Here is a 12,043-nt window from a genome sequence, read left to right as displayed (position 1 = left end):
ATTTCCTTACTCCAATTATAATTTATCCTGTCTCAGTCTGTAAGGGAACCACATTTACTTTCACTAATATTTGCCTTTTTACATATATATAGAAGCTTTTACAGCCTGCTTTATGTCTCTCGCTAGTTTACTCTTATATTGTTGGAATTAACAAATTCCTACGTATAACTGAGATCGAAACAGGAGAGCAATTAATCAGGTCATTACTCAAAGGAGATGCCACAGAGACTGCCTGGGCAGCCCCGTGGTTTGCGACGTGAAGTCATCGCGTTTGCCCGCGTTTTCCTTCGCTCTTAAAGGGGCCACGCGCCCGTACATGCAAACTCTATATACAAAACACAGTAATGCCTAACACAATGGTACAGGATTAGGCTGGTGTAAGAACATCGTTAAAGGGAATTATATACAGGTATCCAGAGTCATTCAGTGGTTCTGCCACGTGCACCCCCCCAGAATTCGCTTTAACGGAAAAAGTCAAATTCTGAGGGGGTCTGACAAGCCTGTCAGAATAACTCCTTTACACTCGAGGCGGAGGCTGCTGGGCGGCTGGCGGTTTGGCGGGTGGCCGCACTTGATCTGCCGTAACGACGATGGGTGGTCGACCCCATCTCGGCAGTTCTGCTGTCTCGACGGGGCGGTCGAGGTCTAAATGCGCTGGCTTTAAGTGGTCGACCGAAATGTGGTCTGGTTTACCACCGACATCTACCGTGAAGGTTTTGTCCCCTGATTCCAACAGGTGGAAGGGACCGGTATATGGGCCCTTGAGTGGATCTCTATGTGCATCATGGTGAATAAAACATATTCCACCTTGTGAAGCTCCGTGGGAACGTGTGACCTCTGCGGCCCATGTTGCGAAGTGGGCACTGGTGCGAAACATCTGGCCGCCTCGTGGTGACTAGCAATCTGGGCAGACGTGGACCATGGCTCTGTCGATGTTGGTAGGAAGTCCCCTGGGACTCGCAGCGGCTGACCATAGACAAGCTCTGCTGATGAAGAGTGAAGGTCTTCTTTGAGGGCCATGCAAAGGTCCAAAAGGACCCACGGTAGCTTGCCTGCCCATCCAGCATCCTGGAGGCTGGCCCTCAGGGCGGCTTTCATTGAACAGTGGAAGTATTCGCAGAGGCCATTCGCCTGTGGGTGTTAGGGTGTGGTGCGGTGTTATTTGACACCGAGTCCTTGGGCCACTGCATTCCAGATTTCGCAGAAGAAATGCGGTCCCCTGTCTGACGAAATATCTGCAGGCACTCCGAAACGGGCGATCCAGGAAGAAATGAACGCCCTGCCACATCTGCTGAAGTAGTGGATGACAGGGGGACCGCATCTGGCCATCTGGTGGTGCGGTCAACAATGGTCAGGATGTGTGAAAAACCATGGGGGGGTGGAAGTGGCCCTACCGGGACCATGTTGACATGGTCAAAACGTCGCTCCAGATCTCTGAAGGTGGCCAACGGAGCTTTGAAGTCTGCCTTTTGGCAGACCATGCAGCTGTTGGCCCAGTCGCGGACATCTTTTTGTATGCCATGCCATACGAATTTCGCTGACATCAGTTTCTGAGAGGCCTTCATTCCAGGGTGTGACAACCCATGTATGGTGTCGAATACTTGGCGGTGCCCGATGACCGGCATGACAGGGTGAGGATCCTGTATGGAGGCGTCACACAACAGCATGGTACCTGCCGATTGGAACTTGACATTGGCCAACAGGAGGCCAGTGATGGTCCTTCTGTAAGCCTGGACCTCTGGGTCTGAGGCTTGGTCCACTGCCATGAGGGTGTAGTCGATGCCCAAATGAACTGTATGGACGATTGCGCAGGAGAGGCAGTCTGCCACCAGGTTGTCCTTACCGGCCACGTGCCGTATATCCGTGGTGAATTCGGATATGTAGGTCAGTTGACGCTGCTGTCGGGCTGACCAATGTTCGGCAGTCTTGGACATGGTAAAGGTCATCGGATAATGGTCCACAAATGTGGTGAAAGGACGTGCTTTCAGAAGGAACTGAAAATGGCGGATGGCCAGAGAAGGGGCGAGCAACTCCCGGTCAAACGTGCTGTATGCTCTCTCGTTCTGCTATAGTTGATGGCTGCAGAATGCCAACAGCAGCCACGTCCCATTCACCCACTGCTGTTGCATGGCACCGAATGCGTAGTCCGACGCATCAGTGGTGAGGGCGATGGTGGATCCTGGCAGCGGGTGCACCAGCATGGAGGCGTTGGCTAAGGCGCTTTTGGTGTCAGCATATGCTCAGGCCATGTCCTCCGTCCAGTCTACCAGGTACTTGCCAGTCTTGCCCTCGACGGCCTCGTACAGGGGCTGCATGAGTACTGTCGCCTTAGGCATGAAACGGTGGTAAAAGTTTACCATGCCTAGGAATTCCTGCAGGACCATTATGTTCTGCGGGTGTGGAAAAGATGTCACCGCCTCTACATTCAAAAGTAAAGGAACCGCTCCCTCTGAGGTGATGCGATGCCCCAGGAAATCAATTTGGTGCAGGCCAAACTGACACTAGGCCGGGTAGATAAACAGGCCGTGTTGGCTGAGGCGTCGAAAAAGGGTGCGTAGGTGACAGGTATGTTCTGCCTTGGTAGAACTGGAGAATGGAATATCGTCCAGGTAGACGAAGAGGAACTTGAGGTCCCGCAGAATGGAGTCCATCAAGCGTTGGAAAGCCTGGGCTGCGTTCTTTAACCCAAATGGCATCCGCAATAATTCGAAGAGGCCGAATGGGGTGATGACTGCAGTCTTCTGGACGTCTTGTGGATGAACTGGGACCTGGTGGTAGCCCCGGACGAGGTCAACATTTGAGAACACGGTGCTCCCTGCCAAATGGGCAGAGAAATCCTGGATATGGGGGATCGGGTACCGATCAGGAGTGGCGGCATCATTTAGCCACCGATATTCACCGCATGGCTGCCATCTGCCGCCAGGCTTCGGGATGATATGGAGGGGCGAAGACCAGGGACTCTTCAACTGGTGAACAATCCGTAACCTTTCCATGGTTGCGAACTCCACCTTTGCGACCGCCAGCTTGCCAGGTTCCAGCTGCCGGGCCCACGCGTAGACCGCGGGGGGCGTTGGTGGTGATGTGGTGCTCCACACCATGTTTCGTGGCTGTGGAGGTGAACGTGTGTCTTGTCAGGTCAGGGAATTCGCTGAGCAGGCGAGTGAACTCATCAGGAGTCGGGAACGCACAGGAGACGGTGCGTGATGTAGTGTTACTGTGGTAACAAGGAAGAGAATTAAAAGTTGCTGCATTGATCAGCCGCCGGTTCCAAACGTCGACCAGGAGGCTATTGGTGCACAGGAAATCTGCGCTGAGGAGGGGCTGGGAAACTTTGGCAGTAACAAATTCCCAGTGAAAACGTTGCCCCCTGAGGCACAACTCCACTCGCCGTCTGCCGAAGGAACGAATACTTCCGCCGTTTGCTGCTTCAAGGGCGGGGCCGTGATTCCCCGTCTGCACATCGAGAGCGGACGCGGGTAAAATGCTGCACTGCGCTCCAGTGTCGCACAGAAAACGATGACCGGAGAGAGTATCAGTGATGAACAGCAATTTTCCCGCGTTGATGACCGCCATCACGGCCACGGGGTGCCTGTTAGACCCGTTCCTCGGTGGTCGCAGTGTAAGTTGTTGTTTTTTTTGCGAAAAACTGCAGGGAGGGTGGCAACGCTTCTCCTTCACGCCGAACTGCGCATGGTAGAAACACAGCCCAGCAGGTTGACGAGATGGGGCGGCGTCTGCGGGTGATGTGTGCCTCATGGCGGCACAGTGCTGCTGAGTTACAGCGAAAATTTTGTCAGCCTCCGCTGCGACTGTTGCGCAGTCTTCCATTTCAGATCTGGCCAGGACAGCTTTTACCTGTTTGAGTAGTTGGCTGAGGAAAATCTTGCAGAAGAGGAAACATTCTCGTTCTGTGCCCAGGTGTGTGAGCATTTTGCTCATCAACTCTGAAGGCTTGGAGTCCCCAAGCCCGGGCATAGCGAGTAATCGACGGGCGCGCTTCGATTTTGTGAGCCCGAAAACCTGCAGTAACCGCACTTTGAGGTTTTCATACTTGCGGTCTGTTGGGGGGTTTTCGAGGAGGCTGACGATCCGACAAGTGGTAGAGCTGTCGATTGCGGAGACCACATAAATATATTTGGTCTGATCCGCATCGATATTCCTCAGGGCAAACTGGGCCTCGACCTGAATAAACCACGAGGGCGCTTGCTGCTCCCAGAACTGTGGTAGCTTTCGTGAAATGGCGTATGCTTCCATGCTGTGCTCTTCTTCTGTGAAAACGTTCACAAAAACGGTGTCACCAATGCAGGAATTAACGAATTCCTACAAATAACTGAGATCGACACAGGAGAGCAATTAAACAGGTCTTTATTCAAAGGAGATGCCACAGGGACTGCCTCGGCAGCCCTGTGGTTTGTGAAGTGACGTCATCGCGTTTGCCCGTGTTTTCCCGCGCTCTTAAATGGGCGGCGTCCCATACATGCAAACTCTATATACAAAACACAGTAATGCCGAACACAATGGTACAGATTTAGGCTGGTGTTAGAACATCGTTAAAGGGAATTATATAAAGTTATCCAGAATCATTCAGTGGTTCTGCCACAATATTCTTTTTTCCATTTCTTCATCAAATTCTTGGTCCTCCTTTGCTGAATCCTAAAATCCGCCCAATCCTCAGGCTTACTACACTTTTTCGCAGCATTAAAAGCCTCTTCCTTTGACCTAATACTATCTTTAACTTCTCTTGTTAGCCATGGTTGGACCACTTTTCCTGTGGGGCTTTGGTGCCTTAAAGGAATGTATATTAGTTGTAGATTATGTATTAATTTATTAAATGCTAGCCTTTGCTCGTCCACTTTCATAACTATTAATGTATTTTCCCAATCTACCTCAGCCAACTCGCCCCTCATAACTATATAGTTTGCTTGGTTTACATTTAAGACCCTTGTTTTGGATTTAACTATGTCACTTTCAAACTCAATTAAAAATTCTATAATATTATGGTCACTCTTCCATAAGTGCCCCTTTACTGTTAGGTTATTAATTAACCCTTTCTCGTTGCACAATACTAGATCTAAGTTCCTGTTCTCTAGTTGGTTTTTCAACATACTGATCTAGAAAACTATCGTGCATACATTCCATGAATTCGTCCTCCACGCTATTACTGCAAAATTGGTTTGCCCAATCCATATGTAGATTAAAGTCCCCCATGACTACTGCATTACAGTTGTTAGATTCGCCTCTAATTTCATGATTTATACTCTGCCCTCAATTACAGCTAATGTTTAGTGGCCGATATACAACTCCAACCAATGTTTTCAGCCTCCTGCTTGTTTCTGAGCTCCACCCAAACTGATTCTGCTTCTTGATTTCCAGAGCTAAGATCCTTTCCTCCTCCTTTTTGATTTTGCCTATCCCTTCTAATAGTTATGTATCCTGGAATATTTATTTCCCAACCTAGGCCACTTTGCAACCATGTCTCCGTTATGGCTATAGGATAAAACCTGTTAATTTCTATATGTTCTATACAGTCATCTACTTTTATGAATGCTTCGCGCATTTAGATATAGTGCCTTTACCTTTGATTATTTCTATTTTTTCCCTGCTATCACCTTAGTTGCTGATGCCTTTTTACTTTTGTTACTCTCTATGCCCCTCCTGACCCACTCTGTCTATGTTTACCCAAAATCTACTCTGTTGCAGTGCCTTGACATTTCAATGCTTTTAAATGTACTCTTCCCTGAATCCTCCCCCCCCTCATTAGTTTAATTCCATTGAAATAAATGGGCAGGTAATGCAAGCGGCATTGAATCATAGAATCGGAAAGTACATAAGGTGACTCACCCGGCTCTTTGAACTAGATATCCAATTATTCCAACTCCGCTGCTCTTTCCCCAAAGCCCAGGAACCCTTGCCTTTTCAAGTAACTATACAATTCCCTTTTAATGTTACTATTTTTATAAAAATGTCAGCAGTGGCTCTGTGGTAGCACTTTCACCCCTGAATCAGATGGCAGATGGCTAAAGTCGCTTTTCATTTGACTTGAGCAAAAATCGAGGCTGACATTCCAATGCAGTACTGCGGGAATGCTGCACTGTTGGAGCTGCCATCTTTCTGATGGGACGTTGAACCGAGGCCCGAACTGGCCTGTCAGGAGCACGTAAAAGATCCCACAGCACTATTTGAAAGAAGAGCAGGTGATGTCTCAACAGAGTCCTTTAAAAATTCATCCCTCAACCAACACCCCTGGTTAGCATCTCATGGTTACTGGTGAGACCTGGCTTTACGCAACTTGGTGTCTCACTTCCTACATGACAATAGTGTCTGCACTTGAAAAGTAATCCATTGGCTAAAAAGCGCTTTAGAATGTCTTGGCTCTTGAAAGGAGCTGTAAACATGTAATATTACTTTTGTATAATTGAATTAGCCTCCATGACCCTTTCAGGCAATGCATTCCAGATTATAACAGTTCGCTACATAAGTAACATCTCCTCATCTTGTCCCTGGATCATTATCCTTAAATGCGCATCCTCTGATTAATGACGCTCCTGCCATTGGAAACAATCTCTCCTTATTTACTAAAACCCTCTCATAATTTTTAACATTGGTGTTAAACCTCCCCTAAATATTCTCTGCTCTATGGAGAACTAGCCAAGCCTGTGGCTATATCGGCAGTTTTCAGGTCTTACACCCACTGTGGGCAAGGGCCCGCCCGAGACGTTAAATCCGAGTAGCACCATTCATACCTTGATCTCTTCCTTGCTCAGTTTAGAAGAATATTCTTTATTATTATCTCCTTCTCATCATGGCCCCGCTCTCCTGGTTCCCGTTAATTCTGTCGGATCCCACAGTCTGCAAGATCCCAGATCCACGTGTTGCCGAACTCTGCCAGATTCCAGTTCCACGGGTTCCCGCACTCTGCCAGATTCCAGGCCCACGTGTTCCCGAGATCTGCCAGATCCCAGTCTCACTGATTCCTACACTCCGCCAGATACCAGTTTCACAGGTTCCCACAATCTGCCAGATCATGATCTCACGGGTTCCCACCGTCTGCCAGATCTCAGTCCCACGGGGTCCCACAGTTTGCCAGATCCCAGTCCCAAGGTTTCCTGCACTTTGCCACATCTCAGTCTCACAGGTTCCCACACTCAGCCAGATTCCAGCCCCACGGGTTCCTGCACTCTACCAGATCCCAGTCCCCCCGGTTCAAACTCACTGCCGCATCCCAGTCTCACGGGTCCCCAATCTCTGCCAGATTCCAGTCCCACAGGTTCCCACACCGAGCCAGATCCCATTCCCATGGGTTCCAACACTCTGTCAGTTCCCAGTCCCACGGGATCCCGCACTCATCTAGATCGCAGCCTCACGGGTTGCCACACCCTGCCAAATCCCAGTCCCACGGATCCCACACTCTGCCAGTTCCCAGTCCCATGGGATCGCACATTCATCTACATCAGTGTCCTACGTTTTCCCAAGCTCTGCCAGATCCCATTCACACGGGTTCCCGCAGTCTGAAGGATTCCAGTCCCACGTGTTCCCACAATCCACGAAATCCCAGTTCCATGGGTTCCCGCACTCTGCCAGCTCCCAGTCCCAAGTATTCCCAAACTCGGCCGGATCCCTTTCCCTTGGGGTCCCACTATCCACACGATACCACTCTCATGGGATTCCACACGCTGCCAGATCCCAGTCCCAGGGTTTGCCACACTCTGCCAAATCCCTGTCCCATGGGATCCCACTCTCTGCCAGATCCCAGTCCCAGGTTTTGACGCACTCTGCCAGATCCCAGTCCCATTGGTTCCCGCACTCTGCCAGATCCCAGTCCCTCGGGTTCCCACACTCAGACAGAACCCAATCGCTCGGGTTCTCACACTCTGCCAGATCCCAGTCCTGCGGGATCCCACACTCTGTCAGATTCCAGTCCCACTGGTTCCCACACTCTGCCAGGTTCCAGTCCCACGTGTTCCCGAGCTCGGCCAGATCCCAGTCTCACTGATTCCTACACTCCGCCAGATCCCAGTCACACAGGTTCCCACAATCTGCCAGCTCATGATCTCACGGGTTCCCACAGTCTGCCAGGTCTCAGTCCCACAGGGTCCCACAGTTTGCCAGATCCCAGTCACAAGTTTTCCTGCACTCTACCAGATCCCAGTCCCACGGGTTCAAACACACTGCCAGATCCCACTCTCACGGGTCCCAAACTCTGCCAGATTCCAGTCCCTCAGGTTCCCACACCGTGCCAGATCCCATTCCCACGGTTTAACACACTCTGCCAGTTCCCAGTCCCACGGGATCCCGCACTTATCCAGATCGCAGTCTCATGGGTTGCCACACCCTGCCAAATCCCAGTCCCACGGGTCCCACACTCTGCCAGTTCCCAGTCCCATGGGATCCATCACTCATCTAGATCACAGTCCCACGTGTTCCCAAGCTCTGCCAGAACCCATTCACACGGGTTCCCGCTGTCTGCCGGATTCCAGTTCCATGGGTTCCCAAAATCCACCAAATCCCAGATCCATTGGTTCCCGCACTCTGCCAGCTCCAAGTCCCACGTGTTCCCAAACTCGGCCGGATCCCTGTCCCATGGGTTCCCACTCTCCGCACGATACCACTCTCACGGGATCACACATGCTGCCAGATCCCAGTCCCAGGGTGATGTGCCTTCAATAACCACAAAACTAGAAGTTATAGACTTTAACAAGTTGGCTTTTAATCACTAAGATCAGAGCTAACATCTCAACATACTGACTGGCTCTCAGGAATGAGTCATACAGATCCTGGGATCTTTAAGTAAGAGAAGTCAGGGGCAGAGCCAAGAGCCAAGACCTGGAACATTCCAGGTTAGTCAGGGAAGAGGAAGTGAAACTATACACCGTGTGGGGGAGGGTAATATACATGAGTGCAAAACGAATATAGGCAAGACAAACAGGTTTCATTACATTCGACCCTTCTTTAGATTTAGACCATCAGGGTGATGTTTCTTAGGAGTTGGTATAAGTGAGTCTGTCAGGAGGTTTTGCGATTCTCAGTGATCACCGCAAGGCCGGTTGGGGTGCCTCTAGGGGAGTGGATTCTGGTTCCTTCACTGTGCGGGCCTCCGCAGTGTCTTCCAGGTTATCTGCAGTGTCCTCCAGGTTAAAGTTGGGTATTGATACCTCTGGGCGTCCTGTCTCTTTTTGGTGTAGGTCTTCCTCGGATTGTCTCTCATCGTTTGCTCTGCTGCCCGAGGGAGCGAGGTCATTTATGGAAACAGTGTCCTCTCGCCCGTCAGATTATTCGATATAGTCGTACTGAGGGTTTGCATGGAGGAGCTGTACCTTTTCCACAAGGGGGTCCGTTTTATGGTCTCTCACGTGCTTCCGCAATAGTACTGTCCCCGGAGACGTCAGCCACACGGGTAGAGATATGCCCGAGGTGGATTTCCAGGGGAAAACGAACATCTTTTTGTGAGGGGTAGCGTTAGTCGCTGTACATAACAGAGATCTTATGGAGTGGAGCACGTCTGGGAGGACTTCCTGCCAGCGGAAGGTCGGAAGGCCTTTTGACTTTAAGGCTAACGTGACAGCCTTCCAAACAGTAGCATTCTCCCTTTCCACTTGCCCATTACCCCGGGGGTTGTAGCTACTGGTTCTGCTAGTGGCTATCCCTTTTGAGAGCAAGAACTGTCGCAGTTCGTCACTCATAAATGACGTCCCCATATCGCTGTGTATGTAGTTCGGCATGCCAAACATGCAGAATAGATTACAGAGACACTTGATGACCATGGCACTTGTCATGTCTGGGAAGGGATTGGCGAAGGGGAAGCGGGAATATTCATCGAAGACATTGAGGAAGTATACGTTACGGTCGGCAGAGGGAAGGGGTCCCTTGAAGTCCAGACTTAGGCGCTCGAATGGCCGTGTGGTTTAGTTAAGGTGTGCACGGTCAGGCCTGTATAAATGAGGCTGTCATTCCGCACAGATGCGGCAGGCTCTGGTCATTGCCCTGACCTCCTCGATGGAGTGGGGCAGATTGCGGGACTTTATAAAATGGTATAGTCGGGTGACCCCTGGGTGACAGAGGTCGTTGTGGAGACCCTGTAATTTGTCCGTATGATAATTATAACCTCTGAGTTCTGGTATAAATCTTGTAAATATTTGTTGCAAATTTTCCAATGACTCTCTATTCTTTTTGTATTATGTCTATATCGTCGGGACACCCCACCTTGCCCAAATTATTTCCCCTTATCTAATTGTGCTATAAATGAAAGGAAACCAGTCTGTGTGCTTTCCTCTTTTGATAACTCCCAGTGTCCCTGCCGATTCCTACAATTATGGGCCCTTTCCTCCCAGCCTCCCCTCTCTCTGCAGTGGGCCTTCAGCACCAGGCTCTTCTGACCTGATTGACTGATGCTGTCTAGCACGTTTCTTGTGGGAATGAGGCGGCACTTACTTATACATGGTGCTGGTTTGTTTCCCGTTTCAGAAGAAAGTGCAGAGTGGGAAGCCGGTCCACTTGGCTTTATCTGGAATGCAACCCAGGGGCCAGAAAGCAGCGGTTAATGTTGGTGATAACAGGGGCAGAAAGCAGGCAAAAAACTTCATGTGAGCCTTATACTGGCTTCCGACATGCCGGTCTGATTGAAGGAAGGCCTGTAGTGAAAGAGTGGCGTGGGGTATATGTTATTGAGGACCCTACTGCACTTTGCTATCCAGCTTTCTGGTGATCAATGCAATGAGGCCCGGGGGTTGGCAAAGGAGAACATGGATATTATAGCACACTTTTGCTTGGGGCACTGACTCATGATACCTTGGCTGCTCCAGAGATTTATTTGACTGATCATCGCCTGGTTTTCCGTAGCCATTCCATTGTAAGAATAGTAGTTGAGAGCCTTTCTTGGTCCACTTACCACATCCTCCCAGCCCGACGACCGCCCACTCAAAGCCTATTTAATTTTATTGTTTGGATTGCCGTAAACCTCACGGTGCTTTGCTGTGAGTCTGGCAGTGGACTGGGTTCTAGTGACTGAATTGGGCCCGTTTCATCACTACATGTGATTGACAAATAAAGATGACCTCTGGGTTTTCAATCACCAGTGGAATCTTAGTGTAAACTCATTTTCCCCCTGGCACGTGAAGGGCGTGTGCTCTTTATATGGCAGAGTCGGATATTCAGCGTAACACCGCGAGCTGGAGCTGGCCTCATCCAAAGTGTGGAGTGTTCTCGACATCTGGAACCTTCCCAGCACGCTCCCGTTTATGGTCAGGGCTGTCTTTGCTCCGTTGGTGCATCAGGCATTTATTCACCATCAGCTAGCTGATTATCTGGACAGTGGGATGTTAAAGAGTGGCGTCACTCACCTGACTCTCGTTTTTACCATTACCGCAACACTTTCAGAGCCAATACTTTCATTCATCTGTGCAGGGCAGATCGAGTCCAGCTTGACATGGTGAATCTGTAGGGAACAGTTGAGGGCCCTTTAGTTGAGAACAGTCACTAAGATGTGATACTCTTTGCCCATTGCTGATTGCAGATGAACTTTTTGTTAATCGGGGTTTGCTTCCTTTCCTGTGTTAAACCAGTAGATTGTGATGATCAGATGTTCAGTACCACTAATGGAAACAGTACAACCAAACCCCACGGATTTGGTAAGTGGACCGAACCATCTAGATACATGTGAGTGACGGGATTGACCAGGATGGACTGGTTATGACAACAGAATCAGCACCACAGCCCAACCACACTGATAAATGTAAATGGACCGAAATTTCTAGATATATATGGGTGACGGGACTGGCCAGGATGGGCTGCTCATTACAACATCAACGTTCAATTATGTAGCGCATTTAACTTAGTAAAATACCACAAGGCACTTCTTACAGTCATAGCTAGAGTCATAGAGTTATATAACACAGAAAGAGGCCATTTGGCCAATCGTGTCCTCATCAGCCATCAAGCCCTGTCTATTCTAATCCCATTTTCCTGCACTTGGTCCATAGCCTTGTATGCTATGGCGTTTCAAGTGGTCATCTAAATGCTTCTTGAATGGTGTGAGAGTTCCTGCCTA

This window comes from Somniosus microcephalus, unplaced genomic scaffold (assembly GCF_052327205.1).
Source record: "Somniosus microcephalus isolate GS21.2 unplaced genomic scaffold, FLI_Smic_1.0 unresolved_chr2, whole genome shotgun sequence".
NCBI lineage: Eukaryota > Metazoa > Chordata > Chondrichthyes > Squaliformes > Somniosidae > Somniosus > Somniosus microcephalus.
The sequence above is the reverse complement of the archived record's forward strand: the minus strand, read 5'-3'. Positions refer to the sequence as shown.